The 19,901-nt window shown below is 37.5% G+C and overlaps 1 long non-coding RNA gene across 1 annotated transcript in view; it reads left to right on the top strand.

Moving 5' to 3' along the window:
* Nucleotides 1-8,271, top strand: part of LOC122813732 — a 96,315-nt gene extending 88,044 nt beyond the window's left edge. The window contains exons 2-3 of the long non-coding RNA XR_006366725.1: nucleotides 5,076-5,172; nucleotides 7,769-8,271. This is a non-coding gene — a long non-coding RNA (uncharacterized LOC122813732). The remainder of the gene's footprint in view (nucleotides 1-5,075; nucleotides 5,173-7,768) is intronic.
* Nucleotides 8,272-19,901: the final 11,630 nt, after the last annotated feature.

Genomic DNA, 19,901 nt, shown 5'->3' with positions numbered 1-19,901 from the left:
TCAGGGCAGATACCCCTTTTGGTTCCCCCTTACTATTTCTCTGAACATAATCATTTACCTCTTTTAGCTAGACATTCTATTAACATCTGTCTGGTACATTCAAATAGTAAAAGCACGGACTTTGACAATAACTGCCTACACATTATAGTTTTGATAACACTCACAACAAAGACACCATTATCAGCAACTAAAAAAATTATATAGGGTAATCTTGGGGTATAGGTATTAGGGGAAACCCCCATGTTTGTGTATAAAAAGTCCATGGCCTTGGAAATGAGACATATTGTTAGCAATAAGCACATGGGTGTATATACCCTTGTGTTTTCTGCAAACACTGCAAATATATAAAGAAGGGCTGCATATGGACAAACATTTGCAATTACAAGGCACTAGGACTGCAGCTCCACTAATGTTGTATATTTAGCCACTTGTTGTGCATGTGAAGTATTCTATATGGACCCAACAATCAGAAAATGATTGTCACTTGTTTATGAGCATTTATATGGTATTCAATCTAAATATACATTAATTATTAAGATAGTTTAAACAGGACTGAATAGATTGCATGGGATTGATTATTTTATGTCACCTGATTTGAACTGCAGTTTTAAATATTGCATGTAAAGTTTATAGTTCATTTTGATGAATTCTTTCTTATTGTCAAGATAAAATTACTAAATCAAACTTCAAAAGTTTATTCAGATATTCATTAAGACTGTACTAGTCATAAACATAGTGTTCATTAATACAATCCACACACTGCATTTTGTACACTACTTGTTATTACTGTGATTCAAAGAAATGAGTCATGATAAACATGGCATTCAGTACACTGTCTTGCTTTATGAATGGTGCACAGGCATGAATAATACATAGTGGTATACTATCCACACCAGTGCTATAGTACTGTGATTCAAAGAAATGAGTCATGATAAACATGGCATTCAGTACACTGTCTTGCTTTATGAATGGTGCACAGGCATGAATAATACATAGTGGTATACTATCCACACCAGTGCTATAGTACTGTGATTCAAAGAAATGAGTAATGATAAACATGGCATTCAGTACACTGTCTTGCTTTATGGATGGTGCACAGGCATGAATAATGCATAGTGGTATACTATCCACGCCAGTGCTATAGATGGGAGAAATTGCTGTGTGGCATGATAGCGCTATACATCTCAGCAGAAAACTTAGTAGGGTAAGTAATATATTAGTGATTAGCTGTTCCATGCTTTGCTGTGCTCCACCATCATGCCGCAGAGTGATTTGTTAAATACTTTCATTCATTTATCAAGATGGAAGTGCTAGGGACATTACCATAACATGGTAATGACATGATCTGCTGCTGTGTGGACTCTTATTGGCAAGAGCATGTTCATGACCTTGTGAGTGGTGGGGACAAGATCAGCTGTGATGACAAGTTTGCTTGTACCATGGGGTACTCTGTTACCAGTAGAGATTTTTCAAGTTTGCAAAGGATGCTTTTTGCTCTGTATGACAATGAAGCATCAGTAAGGAAGGTGGATCAACATGGCCAGACAGACATGCTATGCCAACTGTATGCAAATGGTTCTGGCCCTATAAGTTATGTTGTTGAAATCAGACCATACACAGCTGATGTAGTATTTCTGAATCATTTACGATCTTGGGGCAGGATGTAATTTTCTGAGTATAGATTACTGTGGCTCCAACAGTGTAATACTGAGTGCAAGGCCTTATCCTATTGTTGAGCAGTCTCAATGAATTTCAAAAGCTTTGATATATCACTCTACTGCATACTAGCTACTCCATGGGGTGCAATATTTATCATATCTCTCAACTGTCTAGATTTTCACAGAATGTACAGATTTTTATTTCTTATTTTTAGTCTGTTCCTCATAAAATCTGTGATTTCCGGGCAAATCACTAGGATGATCTGAGGACTGAAGTCATTAAATAGTGATATACATTTGTGTTTCAGACTTCACATCCTTCAGAAAAATGCATGCTAAGAGCAATATCTGACATCTGTCCCTATTTTGGGGCTTTTGTCCCCACCCCCATTCTGTCAGTCTTTCTCCAGAGTTGTTGTGCTAAGAGGTTGAGAGATATAATGTTTATTAATCTCTGGCAACATTTTCCATATTCAAACTGAATACCACCTCAGGTTTCCCCTGAATATAGACTATAGACTTACTAGAATGGACACAGTTATAAAAAAGTAAAAATAAATTATAAATAAGCTAAATAGTTATATGCTTCCAATGTATTATGATTTGTTTAACATAAAATGTTATGTGACTTATTTGCATTTACCGACCTTTTGTTTGTAAATTACATGAAAGATCCAGGATAATGATGTTAGATTATGATAAACAATGTTGCTTTTGTATGAATTATTTCTGTGTCAAACATTTCACTGTTTCAGCTCATGTTTTATGGTAAAATGCATATTTTACCATGTTACTCTTTTAGCTCATCTTGGCAGTACCCATTGTGGTGCAATTACTGAATGATATGGGTGCAAAGCATGCTCCTGAGGTGCATGTTTAGGGAAAGAAGGAGTTATATATGCTCATGTTTTGGAGAAAGTGCATCAGTTTAACTGTTAAATTGGTATTCAAATACTACCACTAAGCCTGGTTTTTAGAAAGTATTTGAAGCCAAGTAAAACAAACAAAAAAAGCTGCATGAACAACAAAGAAGCAAACAATTAAATAAATAAATAAATAGCAGTTAAGATTCCTACAGGTATGTAACCACCAGCATGTATCTACAAAGCTAGACACTTGGACATCAGCTGCTTTTCATTATAAATCTTTCCTTGTATTTCATGGCTAAAAGGTTGTCAGTAGAGATACATTTAGAAGAAATTACACATATATGTTATGCAAAGCAGATGCTATTTAGCAGAGCATATTGGAATCATACATACATAGTGGCCTAAATGACTACATGCAACTCATTTGTGATTGACACAAAAAGTATAATCACAGAACTGCAAGTTCAGAGCCATAGATAAAAATGTGAAATTAATTCCACAATTTAAAAATATTTTTGCTGGGGAGGCTTTGCACCCCTATATCTGCTTCACATATGGGGTTTGTGTCCCTACACCCCTTAAGGTTATGTTACTTGTGACCACTTAGACTAAGGGAATTTTTACAAGACAGCACGATTACAATCTCAGTCCTAGTATGAAAACCAGAGCACTCACGCTTTTGTGATCAAAAGTAATATTTTTGCTTTGCACCTGTGTTAAATACAAAGTTTTGAATAAAATCTTTAATAAAGTATATTTGTCATTTTCTGAAGTAAGTTAAGTAACAGACCCTTGAAGTTAGATTTAACCTCCTTGATATATACAATATTAAATTGTACTGATTTTGATGCAAAAAGTATGTAGTTTTGCATTTTATTTTGTTGATAATGATGGTCCTCTGTAAGTTTTCTCAAAGCTGAAACGCCTGCTGTGGTATTATTAAAGGATTTCACAATGCCTCTGTACCTAAATTAAAGTATATACCACTGTATTTTCATTATCCGTGGTGGTGGTGCTGCAGTAGCATTGTCGCCTCACAGTAAGACGCTGTCCGGTTTGATTCTCAGCTAGACCCATCGTGAATGGGTGTACCTTCATTGAAGGTTGTGCATCAGAGCTGGTAACTCGGCACGTAAAAATCAACTACCACTCATTAGCGGACCGGAGTTCCGCTGTGACAACCCCTAACCGGGAAAAGCCGAAAGACACAACAACAACCACTGTATTTTCATTCTAAATGCATCAATAGTTTCTCACGTCCAAGGAAGACATGTTGGCAACTAGTTCTTGTAGGAGGAATACCTGACAGCACAAATTTGCATATATAGTGATGTAGAAGTATAGCCACAATCTAAGTAAAAAGTTTCTCTTTTAAAGAATTGAGTTGTTTTAACTTAGCTAGAGCACTTTGAGGGTATATGTAAATCATTGCCCAGAACTTACCATGATATCATTATGTAGCTGTTATAAAGAAAAAAAAATGAGTAGACAGTGAAATTAGAAAAAAACAAACAATACACTACAACCCTCATTTTTCTCAAAATTACTTGCAACTTTACCACGAGATGTATAATTGAAAATGAAATTAATTCTAAAGCAAAAAGTATTCAGAAAGTGAAAAATGTAGTTTAGCCACTTAGATCCTGCACAAGACTGTTTTGAGCCTTCTTGTTCAACAACTTTCAACAACTATTGTGGGTAGGGTTAGGCCTGTCCACAGAGAGTCAGCATTTTAGTTATGAATGGAAATGTAATGTTCCTACCTTGAACTGATGTTGGGAAACATTACCCTACTGGTGGATGAAGATTTAACTCTCGAACCTCATTTGTCTGAGGTTCAATCCGCCGAGGATCACTGGAATTTATTGCTGGTGAGTTCTGCCAGCATTGATGCCCTTTCCAGGGGATTTTCCCTCATCCTTGAGTTGATGGAACTATGGAATTAGTACTTATAAGTTTGGGAGTGTTTTTTGGCAAATAGTTGAGCGATTACAATCCTTGGTGCATTCAGTTTCCTCCACTCATAGTGGAAGCATTGGGAAATATAACCCAGAATTTGCTGTGCATATTTATAAAGTATTTTCAACAATGCACTGTTTATTTTCAAATGTTTTTTTTCTCTTGTTTTGTGTGTGTGTGTGTGTGTGTGTGTGTGTGTGTGTGTGTGTGTGTGTGTGTGTGTGTGTGTGTGTGTGTGTGTGTGTGTGTGTGTGTGTGTGTGTGTGTGTGTGTGTGTATGTGTATATGTATGTTTGTACAGGGTGGCTATACCACATGAAACTTCTAAATGCATGATCTTCGATTAGATGAATTAAATTACCTGAATGGATAAACAGTTATTAGTTTTAGACATAGCTTGTTTCATCAGCCAATGTTTGTGTTACAAATAAAAGTACATTTTATCATTGTTTTAATAGCCACAGATGTCTATTTATTTAGAATGCAATTGACTGTTTCTTCAGTTTCATAAAATGCATATAATCTACAAGTAGAAATGGCTACTAGGTACATTTTCACCTTTAAAAAATAACTTTTTGTCTTTCTATAGAAATTCACACCTTTTGAATACAGTTGCCAATTCTCTATCTACTAGTGAATTCATTTGATGAAGACAGTATAAGCCTTTACCAGCAGTGATTATGGAGGTAAGTAACTGCAGAATTTTGAAGCCAACTTCTCAAAAACTGCAAATATATAAACCAGGCTTTAGTTTAACAACAGTTAGGCCTATGATACATTTTGTCATGAACTTATGATGAGGAGAAAATCCCACTAGTAAGAGTGCCTTTTAACTGGTATTTTATTTGTATCTAGTAACCATGAAATGACATACAACAAGAGGGTAATGGATATGAGCAAAGAATGCATTTCTAATTTTCCTTTATAACAATGTCTTCCATAAAGTTGTATGACTAAAATATCGCAACATTCACAGATAATATAATTTGTTATTATTATTATAACATTCAGATGCAGAAAGTAATATCATAATAGATTAGAACAAAAAAACATTTAAATGTATTTTTATTATTGTATTCAATGGTGCAATGATGCTAAGGATACTATAAATAAATATAAATATATATTTATTTTATTGGTTCTGCATTCGGATTACCCCCAAGCCCCTCAACCCTATCAAGTTATTAATTCCCAGTAGGCTGACAAACCCTATGGACCATTTGTTCCATGGTTTGTCTGAGAACCTATTGGCTCTTTCCTTCTTCATTGGGCAACAGACCAGTGAGGAGTTGGGCCATCAATCTGACAGGGGAGTTAGGCATGGAAACAGGCTGTCATTTTGACAGTAGTGAACTCTACTGAACAATTTTTCTTACCCCTGTAGTGTCTTGTGTCCATACTAAGTACCAGTGCTCGACAGGACTCCCTAAAGGTGGATATTCATTCATCTCCAGACCACATCCTTGTGTGGGCAGTGCTCACCACCTCTGTGTTATATTACTGCAAACCAGTAACATGACTACCTTATATTGTCTTTTTCCTTTAAGCTGCCAACTCATTTAACTAGTCGATTCCACTGCTTGTATTAAGAAAATGTAGAGTTTCATCACTTTCTACTCAGAGTTTTGCAGAGTTGATGTCTTAATGTCCTATCAGAGAAAATATTCTCATATACCAGCATCACATATTTTTAAAGAAAGCACATAGTTAATTTAATTTAATTTTACTTTATTTTTAAAAATAAATAGTCTGATAACTAAATATAATTAATTATATTTATGTCATAATTTTGCATGATACTTGATGCCTACAAATCTACATTATTCCCCCTCCCCCAATTTCCTGCAGTATTTCATCAATGCGGTCAGTATTTTCCATTGACACCTGCTCATTTTTCAGCAGCATTTTTTGACTAAAGTGCCAAATTGTTGGGTGACAATCACTCTCAATACAGTCTAACTTCTGATTAACACATATATATATATATATATATATATATATATATATATATATATATATATATGGTTCTACCTGACATAATCGAAACCCCAGAACACCGACAACGCAATCACCGACACCACATAATCGACAGTGCAGAAACACGAAACCTCACATGCCCGACAACGAAATAACCGATGGTACACAAACACGAAACCGCATACACTGCACACACCACAATAACAACAATCAACAAACAAAACACATCCCCTGTCCAAAAACCACACACACAACACAAGCACACCAAAATCCCTACAAACCCACACTAAACCTCACATACACAACTATCTACAACCCTAACCCAAACCCTAACCCTAAGGTCCGTCACTATCGCATACTCAGCTAACCCACGCCCTAACCCTGACTCACTTAACCCACCCCTAACCCAAAGACTATCACTACCGCACACTTACCTAACCCACTTACCTAACCCACTCCCTAACCCTAACTCACTTAACCCACCCCTAACCCAAACACTATCACTACCGCACACTTACCTAACCCGCGCCCTAACCCTAACTCACTTAACCCACCCCTATCCCCACAGACCGTCAATATCCACACTTAACTTACTCGCACCCTAACGTCCGTCACTACCGCATACTTACACAGCCTTTTCTCATGTCGGCATCCTCGGCGTCGGTGTTTTAATCCATCGCGTCAGTCTTCTGCATTGTCGATCTTCTGGCGCTCGCGATTCGCTTGTTGGTGTTCTGGAGTGTCGACTATCTCAGGTAGAACCATATATATATATATAGAGAGAGAGAGAGAGAGAAGGGGAGTGATGGAATAGTTTAAAGCAGAATGTGAACAAGAGAGGTGGCATGAAGTATGCATTTCCTGACACAGAGGAATGCAGAAAATTAGTTTTGTAGGATATGCTTGCATATACCCCTTAAAAACCAAGGGTATCAAAACTAGTCAGATACATTTGGGATGCATGGTTAGGTTTAAAAAGGGCCCCCCAAGGTCATTAGCCTAGTAAACATCTAGGAACCTATGCAGAACTGTTTTCACAAGTTCACTTTAGAGAAGGATTGAGGCAAAGATAGACAAATATGAGAGAAAGTTGAGCTTTCAATGGTGCAGTTAATTGAAATTAAACAGTACAGGGTTCCAATAATAATTCATAAACTGAGAGAAAAGAGGTACAAAACGGGATGTCTGTTGCAGATTACTTACAGAGAAAAGTATTTAAATGCTTTATTAATCTCCTTGCACCATTGCTAACTACAGTGTTCAAATGAAGGTACTGATGCTAATGTTTTCTCTTTCCTGTCTCAGAAACTATCGAGTTCCAGGAGGTAAGACATCAGAAATGCATTCTTCCCCAAGACACATCTTACTGCCTAATGTACGCAGCAAAACCTTAAAGGAAATTGTACTTGTCATGCAACAATTTCAATTCCAGTTATAACCAAAGTTGTAAGCAGTTTTGAAAAATGATGAAGATTACAGAATAATTTTAATGTTTTAATTTTACGATCTCATCAGCTTTTATGCTTGACTACCCTGAAAAACAATGTCACTCATAGGTCTCAACCTGTTAAATTGCCAGAGTAGACCACAGTCCAGGACACCTTAATTTACTATTTTTATGCCTAATGGACAAAATGGTCTGTCAGAGAATAGCATCTTATTGCAAAACATATATCACCCCAGAATACATACTGTACATTTTGGTATCAAGTTCTTCTATAAAAAAGGCATATCTTGTTGTTAAGGAGCAATAGTTTATGATCTACAGACAGTACCATAAATAACCAAAAATATATGTTGTATCTAATTTTAACAACACTATCTAGATATTACTGTATCATAAACAACTAAAATTAAATGTCTGTAATATCTACTTGGAATATCACTACCTAGAACAAACTATATTTAATTGACTCTATTAAACGTCTACTTCTAATGCCATTTAGATATTAACACATAATGTAACTGGTAAGTATTGTATATTACAAACAAATTATACTGCATTTACCTATCCATTTCTATTACAGCCTCACATTTCTTTAATAGTGCACAGACATATTAAAAGGCAGTAGGAACATGTCTACTTAACACATGCTTTAGAGGCACGATCTCTATTATATGCCACTCTTGCTTTCTTACCAGCATCTAAACATACTATGGCTGTTTAATGTTTTAACATTCATTTTATTTGTCAGTAAAGAGTCTTCAGAGTGAGTGATATGGTTATTTTTACTTTCCTTATAATGCTGACAACCTTTTGACTTCTGCATTTGAATATTGAAAAGAAAGCAAAGGCATCATCAGTTGCATACATTGTTTCAGTTTCCTACCACCACATTAATGGATGAGCCCAGTACCGAGAGACTCAGGAGTGGATGTCAATCAGTTGGACCAGTCAGTTTCCCTGAGTCTTTAACCTGATACTGTGTACATTTTCTGACTGTTCAGCATCAGTGCCATTTGCACTGTCTGCCACATGAAAAGCAGCATCACTGATGAGTCTGGAAGGTATTTCCAGTTCGTCTGATGAGATAATAAGACACGCACATCTTGTTATAGATGGTCTTGAATTGGAAACTTTTTGACCATTTTTTGAAACACTGCAGCATAAAAAGCTGTATGCTTGTTGCTGAAGTTAAATTCAGTTATTGTCCCAGCAATGGCTTCCTCACAGCTGCTCATATATTAATTGGCCTCCAAGCTAATATTTAGCTCACAGCTGGGCAAAATACAGCTACTATCAGTCAGGACAGCCACGTCATTATCTTTAATATGCATTACGGCAGCTGCAGGTCTCTGCAGTCTACTAGCATACTGCTGTAATAACTTAAACATAGTGGCATGCAATGGCAGTAATTGATTTTCATGGCTTTGACATTTTGTGTTGAACTCTGCTAAAGGTTCAACTGCATATTTCAAAGCACAAAAATCATCCTCAGCTCATGACTCTGCAGGCAATCAGAGATTAAGCTAATTGTTATAGATATTCGTTCTGCATGCATAAACTATGAGTTAAGAGCTGGCCAAATGTTCATAGTTCTGTTAAAGACTCCCTTATGACTCAACCATCTAGTAAGCAATGGTTAATAATCTTGAGTGGATCAGTGTCTGTAAATAAAGAAAATTCCTTCAGTTTATGTTGTCTTTGTACACTGAATTAAACTGGCAGTTTATACCACTAGCCAGAGTCATTAGCAGCTACATGAAGTGTCATGACCATGGTGGCATTGTGCCATGCCGCCAACATGATAGTGCGCTATTTGGTATTCCTTAAGTGGCCCTACATGATGTGGCAAAATATGCTAATTAAAGCATAAAGAGCTGAACATACATGCTAATTAACCAATCCAATATTGCAGAGCTATTCAGGATGCTATAAAGCAATTGTGTGCACTCACTGTGAGCTTTTGCCATGTACAGCAAAACTCTTTAGAATACAGGCATGATTACATTTAGAAAAAAACATGTTAGGGGTTTCTGCTGCTATTATTATGCTGTATGTGTAACAGGCTTTAAATCAGGGTCTTGCTGCTGCTACTACTGCCAGACGTTGGGCAAGACAAAGCAGGGTATTTAGACTATGTTTAATTTATTACGGACTGCATTAAACAGAAATTATTGAGAGATATAAGGTGGACAGGGAAACAATGGAGGAAATATGCAAACTCTGCTGCCTCTACATCAGGCCACATGGAAATCAAGCCAAATCCATCCCAGTAGAAACAAAGGTTTGTTTAGCATTACATATACTAGCTACTGCTATATATACCATATATATGGATTCACTTTATAATCTCGAAATCCTGAAATATCTAATTTCAGTATATCGAGACTATAAAGTCGAACTCACAAAACATTGAATGTCCAAAACTGCAAAACTTAAAATTCTGAACTTAAACGCACCATATATCACACTACACATACACTACACTACCCAGACTACCAATAAAAAAAAACACACATAAACATAATAACACACATCTACAAACCTACACTACAAATAAGAAGGGGGGCTAGCCCCCCTGCATCTCCCATGTGGGGGGCTGTGCCCCCCACACCACCCCGACTTATTTATTCTAAGTCCGAGATCACACCAAACAGTAAAAGACAGCAAACTCACAACCAGACATTCTACAGTCCCTCGCACACACACATCATATACATACAGACACCACCACAGTCAACAATTAGACACTCATACTTTTACCTGCCTACACTAATCCACACGTACAACTTCCATACACACTCACATACACTCAAACACTTACCCAAAACCCTTACAAACTAATCACTTACCTTAAATTCTACCTAAATCCACACATGAAACCACACACCATCCACACATACACTCCACTTTACGTACTGTTACAGCATAACCACGAATTTGACATATCCGGATTCACAGTTATGCACTTTCACTATTCTGCAGATTCGACTTTATGGTCTCGATATACTGAAATTTGACATTTCAGTATTTCGAGATTATAAAGTGAATATACACACACACACACACACACACACACACACACACACACACACACACACACACACACACACACACACACACACACACACACACACACACACACACACACACATATATATATATATATATATATATATATATATATATATATATGTGTGTGTGTGTGTGTGTGTGTGTGTAGGCCTCTCTGACTTGTATCTTCATTCAGTGAGAAATTACTATATGTCAAATTTCCATGCTGTAAAGGTAGTTCTCTTGTGACAATATTAGCTAATAAATTAAGTTTCATTGTTTGCCTCTTTTATCCCATGGGTTTGATTCCCAACTATTGCAATAATACTTTAACATTGAGTAAGCCCCAACATGATAATATGTCAGAATTCAGCACCTTTCACCTTCTGAACTGTAACATTTAAAAGCTATGTCATTAAGCAGTCCATTGTTGAATATTAGAACCTGTGGTAATGGATAGAGCATCACACATGGCACAGCTCAATGCCATGTTTCACACCTTAATTGATATGTGCTGTGAGTAATACCAATGTGTCTGCAAGGAGTCCATCTGCTTTCAGTTGTACAATGGGAATTGTAAGGCAATGCATCTTTGAGCAATACCAGTAACACATAAGATCCAAATTAGGTAGCAATTTAGACATATTTTGTTAGCTTAAAGTTTGCAGACGTGGCTAGTGATTGAGAGAATGGGGCTAAATTAAAGTACAAAGGTGGGGTATTGAGGAGTCCAAGATATTTTTATCACTCCTTGTGAAGCACTACAGCTGTAGGCTGCTGCAGGTGGATTATAATGGGTCTCAATATAAGACTGAGGCTTTAAATAGCTTATCCAAGGTTGTCTCCACTGCAACTAGCATTCCACACAATGGGGAACAATGTCTTCTCCATTATAGTGCCTTTAAAATGAGCAAGCAAGATCTCCTAAGCCAGTGGGAAGCTACATTTAGGACTGAGAACACCCCTCACTTGTGTAAAAATACTAACATACAACCTGTATAGGGCAGGGATTATCTAGCCAGCTAATAGTTACTCATTTTTCTTAAATACATATTTCTTTTCTTTTTGTGCTGTGCTGTTGCAGAGGAGTTAGCTGCAAACAAAGAGGTGCATCACAGGAGATTAACTTACCTCAGAGAGGCACAGAATAGGTATGATTCATGTAAAAATTTAAGTCATAATGTTATTTTTATTCCCTCAACCACTAACATCTTGAGCAGGGATACCTCAGGCTCCATCTCAGGCATACATGCCCTCCCCAAGTAACTCTTGCTGCTTGCATCAGGTGATTAGAATACCAGTTTTACTGTATTTAGGTTCCAGTACCCAGAGACAGCAATTATTTTTTTAATTACTAATTGCTTATAAGATCTTAGCAGCAGTCTATCGTAAAGAATTACATTATGGTAATTGTAATTATTAATGTGGAATACATAATTCCAGTCTATTGTAGTAAAATAAAGTCAGCTGTTTCTTTTATTAGAACAGTGATATTTGTTTATTTAATGACACATAAATGCCTTTCCATTGTATATTAATGTTGCAAAGGTGTGCAATAGTAAATTATTGTAATTCTTTATGTATTGCCAAACCAAGCTTTTTTTAAATATACAGTACTGTGACATGCCATGTACCTAATGATCTCGCTCCTTTTTTCTCCCTCCCACCCTTTTGTCTCAATTTTTTAAATTTGTGTGTATGAGGGAGGTTATAATTTATTAACAATTTGCTGTTTGTAGAAATTACTGCTGAAAATAGATCATCAACAGCACCAAGAGTTATGCAGACCACTGCAGCTTGGCCCACCATGTCTCTATAGATGGCAGCACAGATACCAACTCAGCACTTCAGGGTCACAACCTGTTAGTGTTGCCTCCACAACTCCTGCCATACCTGCTCCAAGTCTGTCAGGAAGCTATGCCCTGGCTGCTGATGCAGTGGCACCTGCCAGGAGCAGTAGTAGTGAAGGTGGTGATTTTGTTATCCAGCAAGATCTCACAGGACTGGTGAAGGATATAAGGGAGAGAGGCCTTGGTCCATGTATTAGCAGGGTTGAAAAGGTCCTTTGTCACATTGCAAAGATGATGCCACATCTGGCACTGACTCAGGAAGCTGCTGCAGAAGACAGTAATGTCAGTTCTGAGGATGAGGACTAGATTCTCACAGTTCTCAATCTGGAAGTGAGTGCACCTCTGATGTCTTTTACCAATCCCTACTCATGGTGATCCCCCAACATTTTGTCTCTATCACCATTACCTTATGTCTTGTATGTCCTGTATATGTGTGGATGTTTTCTAACCAATCCTACCCACCTGACCCTCTCATTCCTAAACACCTTTCTAAACACCCTCCCCAAAAAAAATAAAAAAAGTGTTTCTGTCTCACAAAAAAATTGCACCCCATATGTAGCTTTTCGCTTTGTCTATGTGCCATCATGACACAATTGATTTGGTCCAGTTGGCCATAAAGCATAATTACTGGTATGGAGAATCTGCACAGTCATAAATTGTGTGTATAGTTGCACATCTGCATTGTGAAGAAGTGGATAGATATGGTGCTCTCTCACAACCCTCCCACAAATTATTGTATTCTTTCCCCTGTGAGCTACTCTCTGCTTGCCAACCACATTTTCACCACTGTCCCCTCCATTCCTTTTTCACATGTTTAATCTGGTTAAAAAGTAGATTTACACACAACACACATGGCCATAAAATGGGCCATGGAAAAGTCTTTACTTTATGACCTCTGCATTTGCACAGAGTTGTGCATAGAGCAGCAATGCTAAATGACAGTCAGCACTGTTTAACTTTTTTTTTTTTTTTGCAAAACATAAACATTTCAGTTTAATCTGTAGTGGGCCAGTTACTGTCAAATAGATGTGCTTAAATCCACTGCTCTATGGGAATACAGAGTAAAGGCATAATAAAGGCAGTACTGTGGGCAGTTAATTTAATTATTAATATTCTGGATGTATTAAATTAGGAGTTCCTATGTGGCGTGTTGACATAATTACCCTGTTTGTAGCTTACTGTTTTGGCATAGTGTCATAAGTTTGGTTACAGCTGTATGTCAATTTATTACTTCATGACATGTCATATTCCTATCATATAAATATTTAACTGCGAACATCTGCATTTCTCTCCATATAACACATTTCATATACAGCAAAAGCCATCATTTTCAAAAACATTGCCGTCTCACCAGGGAGACTTAGTAAGTCAACCTTATCTTGGTTAGGTATTTGTGTTTATTGCACTCTTCCATCCTGTATTTGTGTCTATAATGATTCATTTATTGTACAGAGCAGGACAGATTAATGAGGCTTTACTAAGTAGGACTAAAACACCATGTTCCTACATGTTCCACACAACATATTGTTGTTATTCTTCTCTCGGATCTGTCTCTAGCAGTCTCTGTTCACCCCTCCTCATACGTTGTCAGTGTGTTTCAGTAATGTTATCTTAATGCTATAAAGTAGTAATTCCTTTCTGGCATGATGAGTTAATGCTCACATGTATAGAAGGACTTTTGACTACATTCAAGGGTTCTAATTCAGCCGTTAACTAAGTATTACTGAGTGTTTTCAGAATACTGAGTTTGGTGTACCTGTTGGCTGCATATTGTTGTGAGCCACCATTATCCTTCTTCTCTTATAAGCTACTTTGTCCCTGACTCCATGTCACCCTGATGATGTATCTTCTCCCATCTGTATCATTATTTTTCCATTTAGGGGATGGGAGGTTGGCAAGGGGATGGGAGGTTGGCATAGTGGTTAAGGTGTTTACCTTACAAACATAAGGTGCAGGGTTTGATTCCCACATGGGGTAATTGGCTAGGCTGAAAATGGCCCACGAGGGCAGTTAGCCTAGTACTAACCTATGAACCTATGAACCTATGAATGTCTGCATTTGCACAATGTCTGGCACTAGGCAACATATGCAAAGAAAGATAAATGGAAGCACACAGCTTATGGCAATATCACTGGATTTGACTGCCTTCATCCCCATTACTCTATCTCACTATGCGCCACTAAGCTATATTTATTCAGTTCACTGTAATTCTGAATAAGATGAAGAGTTGGCGGGACAGATTACAGTGGTCATTAAGGTAATAAGGATGAATGCAGACATTCCATTTGCTGAAATCTGCTGTCAATTAATAACTATCGCAATTATGACATTCTACATGTTGTGCTGAGATAATACTCAGGTATAAATGTTTTTTCTTGGCATGCTTAAAATGATCAACTACAGATAGATGAAAAAATGTTTCATGATGTTTTGTCTGACTACTGCCTGGATTTTGTCTGGCTGCAAATGTTGGCTAAACGTTTACTTAATACATCATTATCCTGCTGCTACATTAATCTGCCTGCTAACAATTGTGAAGCTTGTCTTGTACAGATTTTTACGCAGAAATCAGCACAGAGCAACATAGAATACTGCTAAGTACTATTGTAATGCTGCTAAGTGCCATTGTAAGTTCAACTGCTGAAGTTATGATTATGCATGCTCTAACACTTCACCATCAACAGGGCAAATCAGCTTAGCACTGCTGCGCTTAAAGAGTACAATAAAAACAGAAAATCAAAGAATTACAGGTTGCTATTGCACAGCATTTATATGTCTGCATTACTTTTGTCAACAGGTGATTTTAACTTCAGAATGATGATGTTGACTTGCTAAATTCATTTGTCTACAATATATGTCTGTTATACAGTGTTTACACTTGCAGTGTGTTAGTATCAGCTTGGTTAACCTGTTGTCACATAATCCATCACTGTGAGTCTGCACATTGTCCTATGTATGACTTACACATTTGTCTTGCCAATGCAAGTATGATACAATACAGGTGGGAAATCATCCTAACATGAAGTCACAGGAATGTTTGCTTGATAATCCAGTGCTGTGCAACAGTCAGTGTGTATGTTAAGCCATTATGTGGAACATGTCAATGCCCCTCACAGTGATACAGTGTATATTAAGGACAGTATCAACATTTCATTTTAAAACTATGTCATTACATGTGACAGTCATAGTCATGCTACATTGTCTTGTGTACACATATGCATTTGTTGTACAAATTGTGATGTCTTCCAAGCACAGCTTTTTACAAATATTCCAATGTCCAATTTCACACAAGTATTGTCTGTATTCTCCTGTGGAACTTGCAACCAATACATTGCTCTCTAGAGTGTGTAACCTAGGAGGTTCAATGCCCAACACTGAAGATGTGTGTGTGTGTGTGTGTGTGTGTGTGTGTGTGTGTGTGTGTGTGTGTGTGTGTGTGTGTGTGTGTGTGAGTGTTTGTGTATAGCACTTGGTGGTTTGTCCATATCTCCTGAGAATAATCCATTTAATGGGAATAATCCATTGTAATGCTGTTAAGTACCATTGTAAGTTCAACTGTTGAAGTTATGATTACGCATGCTCTAACACTTCCCCATCAACAGGGCAAATCAGCTTAGCATTGCTGCGCTTAAAAGGTACAATAAAAATAGAAAATCAATGAATTACAGGTTGCTGTTGTACAGCATTTGTATGTCTGCATTAATTTAGTCAACAGGTCATTTTAATTTCAGAATGATGTTGACTTGCTAAATTCATTTGTTTACAGTATATGTCTGTTATACAGTGTTTACACTTGCACTGTGTTAGTATCAGCTTAGTTAACCTGTTCTCACATAATCCATCACTGTGATTCTGCACATTGTTCTATGTATGACTTGCACGTTTGTCTTGCCAATGCAAGTATGATACACTACAATTGGGGAATCATCCTAACATGAAGTCACAAGAATGTTTGATTGATAATCCAGTGCTGTGCAACAGTCAATGTATATGTCAACACATTATGTGGAACATTCGCCACCGGGTCCACATATAAGACACATCACTGTCAAAACCTCAATCTCCTAGGGTGGCTAGAATTGCCAAGCTTACTTCAGTTCAATCAGCTAATAGTAGAGCACAATATCCAACTCGAAAATACCCCCGCTCTTAAAAATATCATAAAACCATATAGTAACTCCAGGTAGCTACACGCATCCAACAAGCTGTTGGTCCAATCACACAAAGCTGATAACCCAGCTCGTGACTCCCTGTTTGCCAACTTTGTTGGCAAAACTTGAAATTCACTTCCAGCTAACCTTACTTTTGAACCCTCTCTAAGTCTCTTCAAAAAGGCCTCAAACAGTATTTTAAAATCCACTGGCTCTGTCCCTGTACCAACCCTGACTAATCTCCGTACCTACTTTTTTATTTAAACAGTATTATATTCATTTCTTGCTTACAAATGCTTGCTGTAACCTTCTTGTTTTGTATATTATGTTACACTGTGAACTTGTGAGTCCCTTCATGAGGCCACACTTTACATACTTTGTAAATAATAACTGTTTGTTGTAACCTACTTGTTTTGTATTCTATGACACTCTGTTAATCTTGTGAGTCCCTCTTGAGGGCCACACTTTAATTACTTTGTAAATTTACTTGGCTCATATGTGTGATGTTTGTCTGTGTAATTGGAGCTTTTCTTCCCGGGCCTCCATGAAAATGGACATGTATCTAGTCAGACTATCCCGGTCAAGAAATGTAAAATAAATAAAAATAAAATAAATACATGTCAATGCCCCTCACAGGAGCACAGTGTATATTAAGGAGAGCATTAACATTTCATTTTAAAAGCATGTCATTACATGTGACAGTCATAGTCATGCTACATTGTCCTGTGTACACATATGCATTTGTTGTACAAATTGTGATGTCTTCCAAGCACTGCTTTTTACAAATATTCCAATGTCCAATTTCACACATGTATTGTCTGTATTCTTCTATGGAACTTGCAACCAATACATTGCTCTCTAGATTGCACAACCTAGGAGGTTCAATGCCCAACACTGAAGATGTGTTTGCATGTGTGTGTTTGAAACTGTGTATAGCACTTGCTGGTGTATCCATATCTCATGAGAATAATCCATTTAACTGTTCTCAAAGCTCCCCTGTCCTAAGCTTTATAGGCCCATTATGTATGAAACTCACTGATAAGGTCAAAATTGCACTCTCTGCCCTTAATAGTCAGATTTCTTCTGTGGTGGTTGTGACTAATACAGTGCTCTCTAGATTGCACAACTTAGATAGGTAAGAGATTTGATGCCTGACATAGAAGACGTGTGTGTGCGTGTGTGTGTGTGTGTGTGTGTGTGTGTGTGTGTGTGTGTGTGTGTGTGTGTGTGTGTGAGAGAGAGAGAGAGAGAGAGACTGTGTGGTACTTTGCAGTATATCCACTTCTCCTGGGAATAATACATTTAACTATTCTCACAGCTCCCCATCCCAATTTTTACAGAAACATGACATATGAAAGACACTGATGTGGTCATTTTGACAATATGCATTCTCTTCCACTATGAGTCAGACTTTTCCTGTGATGCTTGCGACTAGTATAGTGCTTTCTAGATTATGTAACTAGATATGTAGGAGATTCAATACCAACAATGGAAGACGTGTGTGTGTGTGTGTGTGTGTGTGTGTGTGTGTGTGTGTGTGTGTGTGTGTGTGTGTGTGTGTGTGTGTGAGAGAGAGAGAGAGAGTGTTTAAAGTTAGGTGAGCATGTGCTAAATCAACTACTACTCTGTGCAAATGTTTCCTTGTAACACAAGCATGTAGCTAAGCATACTGTTTTTATTGTAATTATTACAATTTTCTATGCATTGCATAAAGAAAATTTGCTTTTTTAGAAAATACTATGTCCACAAATTTGTAAATTAATGTTTCAAATAACAGTGTCATGGGTTTAAAAATAGCCATTTCATGTTTTTATAGGAAAAGTGATGCAAACATTTGTTAAGTGGGGTGGGGAGAATGCTTTGATTCTTCAAATGCCATGTGCTCTGTGTGGCATCAATAAGAGTACATAATTACAACATAATATTGTCTGCTTATATCCCTGGTTTTACACATTGATGAGGTCATTGTTTTGGAAGTGAACTGAAGGTATACGAATGTCAGATTTCTCCTCTGGTACTTGCATCTTACAGTATTCTCTGTAATGTGTAGGTAGATAGGTAGGATGTTTGAATGCAGCAGTGTGTAACTTCTACAAGTGTGACTGCCAATGGAGTTATGATTGTTTTAGCCAACCAGTATTCCTTCCTAGCCTGGTTTGTCTTTTCTATCTCCCATTTTTTCCTGCACTCCTTCTTTCTTTTGATGACTTCCTGGACCTCTGCATTCCAGCACCAGCTTTCCTTATGTACCTTATTTCCATACCTGGCTCGGCCACATATCTGTTCTGTAGTCCTTTCACATGCTGGTTTGAGGCGCTGCCATTCTTCTTCAACTCCACCTATTTCCTCCTCTTCTTGAGGTGCTAGAGCCCCGAGTAATTCCTTGATATGTTGTACTTTCTCTCCAGTCAACTTCCAGGTCTTCAACCTAGTCACTGTTGACCTTAGAGCCTTCTGACCACTGCTTGCAGCTAATTGTGGTAACCAGTAGTTTATGCTGTGGGCCAATGTTTCACTGGGGATTACTTTACAATCATTAACTCTAACCTCATGCCTTTTCCTTATTAGGATGAAGTCTACCTGAGTTGCATGTTGGCTACTCTTGTATGTGATCTTGTTACTGTCTCTCTTCTTGAGCCATGTATTTGGCTGCTTTCAAGCCATTTGCCAGGCAAAAATCTAGAATGGCCTCTCCTTCTTTATTCCTGTTGCCCCATCCATGTGGACCCAGGTTGTCCTCATATCCTGTTCTATCTGTCCCATATATGTGCATTCAAGTCAACCATTATCAACACCAATTCACAATGTCCTGCTTTATCTAGTAGGTCCTGCAACTGCTGTCTGAATGCAGTCTTCTCCTCACTATTACAACCCTGATGTGAGGCATAAGCTGAGATTATGAATACTGCCCTATCATAGGCTGAGATTATGAATACTGC

The sequence above is a fragment of the Protopterus annectens genome, chromosome 10.part0 (genome assembly GCF_019279795.1).
Source record: "Protopterus annectens isolate FY-2018-M chromosome 10.part0, PAN1.0, whole genome shotgun sequence".
NCBI classification, from domain to species: domain Eukaryota; kingdom Metazoa; phylum Chordata; order Ceratodontiformes; family Protopteridae; genus Protopterus; species Protopterus annectens.
This window is presented reverse-complemented; position numbering and strand designations above follow the sequence as displayed.